Genomic DNA, 2,728 nt, shown 5'->3' with positions numbered 1-2,728 from the left:
ACAAATGCTGGCGAGGATGCGGGGAAAGGGGAACTCTTCTACACTGTTGGTGGGACTGTAAATTAGCAAAGCCATTGTGGAAAACAGTATGGAGGTTCCTCAAACAACTACAGATAGAATTACCATGTGATCCAGCAATCCCACTACTGGACACATATCCAAAGGAATGGAAATCATCATGTCAAAGGGATACCTGCACTCCCATGTTCGCTGCAGCTCTATTTGCAATAGCCAAAATATGGAACCAACCTAGATGTCCATCGATGGATGACCGGATAAGGAAAATGTGGTATGTGTACACCATGGAATACTACTCAGCCATAAAAAAGAGCACGATGTATAACACCAAGGTCAAGGTTTCAGATCCCCACACCTGCCAGCTGCCAAAAAAAAAAAAGGCAAATTGTAAAAGGATCTTAACAAAAATGAGTTTCCTCAATGCCTCCCCCCCTTTTTGTTATGCAAATGTTGATAAGGATCAACTCTTTCAGTTATTTTTTTCTGAGTTGACTTTCATACTTCTAAAGTATATGCTCACAGGCTGGCTGGTTAGCTCACTTGGTTAGAGTGTGGTGCTGATAACACCAAGGTCAAGGGTTTGAATCCCCTTACCAGCCAGCCACCAAAAAAATAAATAAAATATATGCTTATATTGCTAATCCATTTTTAACACTGTCTGTGTGTCCTTCGGTTCTAGGAAATATTCCTGTCTTATGACTTTGAGAATTTCCTTCCTGCTGTTTCCTCCATTCTCTATTTCTGGAACTCCTATTGTTGGATGTTGCGGTTTCTCAACTGATCCTCCAATTTTCTCATCTTTTCTCTTCTGCTGTCCCTTTCTTTGTCTTGTTATTCTACATCCTAGGATATCTCCTCACTTTTTATTTTCTAATCCTTCTGCTGAAATTTTTATTTTGGCTTTCACTATTTTTAACTTCCCAGGTTTCTTCTCCTCCCTTCATTACCTCTGTTCCTTCCAAGTTCCTTTTTATGTTTGTTTTTTCTTGGACTATCTGATAATAGCCTTGGACTATCTGATAATCTTTGGCTACCTAGAAGTTGGGTTTTTTTTTTTTTTTCTTTAAATACCAATTGTATTAAGGTTTAGCTTATATAAAATAAAATATACCTACATTCAGGGTCCTCGGCTGGTGATCCTCAGCAATCGGTTCCCATGACACTACAAAGCTGCTCAGAAACTCTGTGTGTAGGTAGAGCTTGCCAGGTGAGGGCTTCGCTATCAGTTATTGGGCTGAAAGCCTGTTCTTTTGTTGCAAGACTCCCAAATGTCATCTTTTGGAGGCCTTTTTCCTGGGATCTTTTAATCTCCCTACAGAAGAATCCTTTGATCTCTGTGTGTGCCTGACTTTGGTGTCCTGGAAGTAGGGGAGAGAAGGAGGCTGCGGTCCCACTGTTTTAGATTGCAGATCCCTTTGCAGCCCTTTTTCAACCCATCTTCCACTGTGCCTGGTGTCCTCAAGTCCAAAGCCTCTTAACTTCAATTTCTCCAAAGAATCAAACTCAATCTTCAGGGATGGGACTGGTTGTGGGGGGAGGAGTCCCTGACTGGATGGGGTAAGGGAAGAGCCAAGAGGAAACAGACTTTCAACATTCCCCTGTCTTCTGGTCCACACCTCATCCTGCCTTCTGGGGTGCACAGTACCTCTGAATCCTGAGCATTGCTGGAGTTCTCTAAGTAGAATAGTTTACTTCTGGTCAGCATCCCAAACCTTATGTGTTTCTACCTTTCTTGTTCCTTTGCTCATATTTTAGTGGGATTTGGGAAAGCAGCAAAGAGAAATAAGTTTATTCAATTCATTGTGTTTAACAGGAAGCTCCCCTTCTTATTCCAGCCAATTCCTATTCATCCTCCATGACTCATTGAGGTACCACCTCCTCAGGAAGCTTATCTTCATGTTCCTAGGCTGGGTTAGGAGCCCCTCCTCTTTTTTCCCCCATAGTATCCTTTTCTTGACTCCATCACAGCCCTGATCAAACTATTTTGAAACTGTCCATTTCCATGCCTGACTCTCCCAGCAGACTGGGAGCTCCCGGCAGTCTGGGGCTGGGTCTCATTTCTGTCTGTATCCCCAGTTCTCTGTACCTCTGTGAACCAGACTCTGAGTAAATAGGTGGTGATGAAATGAGTAAATAAATGAATGACTGTAAGAATGAATCAGACCCAGACAGAGAGACCATCAAAAAGAGAAATAAACTGAATACAGTTTCTCCTATATAAGGTCAGTTCACTAAAAGCTGTAAGTTCCCTTAAAGCTGTGTGTGTAAGGATGCCCATCACAGCATGACTTCAGCCAGTGTAAAAATGGGTTCACCTAGGGTTGGCCCGTGGCTCACTTGGGAGAATGTGGTGCTGATAACACCGAGGCCATGGGTTCAGATCCCGAACTCTACTCCATAGGCTTCCTTCCTCTACAAACAGAAGCCATCAGAACACTAAGGAGAAAATAAAAATTATTTAATAAATGGTATTGTAACAAATGGTTATTAATCTTGGAGGAGGATTTGAGTTAAATCTTTTCGGTACCAGATTGAATTCCTCAAGAAGCAGAGATAGTTATAGTTATCAGTTAAGGGCTCTTGAAAGCAACCCCTGTGAAAGGGTAGGGAAGGAAGCAGAATTGGGAAAAAAAAAAAAAAAAAAATGGGTTCAGTTTCCACGCCCTACATTCAGAAGATGGTAAAGTACATCATGGTACATCAGTTGCCA

General features: G+C 42.0%; 1 non-coding gene across 1 annotated transcript; it reads left to right on the top strand.

Moving 5' to 3' along the window:
* Positions 1–543: 543 nt before the first annotated feature.
* TRNAI-GAU lies at positions 544–618 on the top strand. Its single transcript has one exon. It is a non-coding gene; the product is annotated as a tRNA-Ile (tRNA).
* The last annotated feature ends 2,110 nt before the right edge of the window (positions 619–2,728 follow it).

The sequence above is a fragment of the Galeopterus variegatus genome, unplaced genomic scaffold, assembly GCF_000696425.1.
Source record: "Galeopterus variegatus unplaced genomic scaffold, G_variegatus-3.0.2 Scaffold1094, whole genome shotgun sequence".
Taxonomy (NCBI): Eukaryota; Metazoa; Chordata; class Mammalia; order Dermoptera; family Cynocephalidae; genus Galeopterus; species Galeopterus variegatus.
This window is presented reverse-complemented; position numbering and strand designations above follow the sequence as displayed.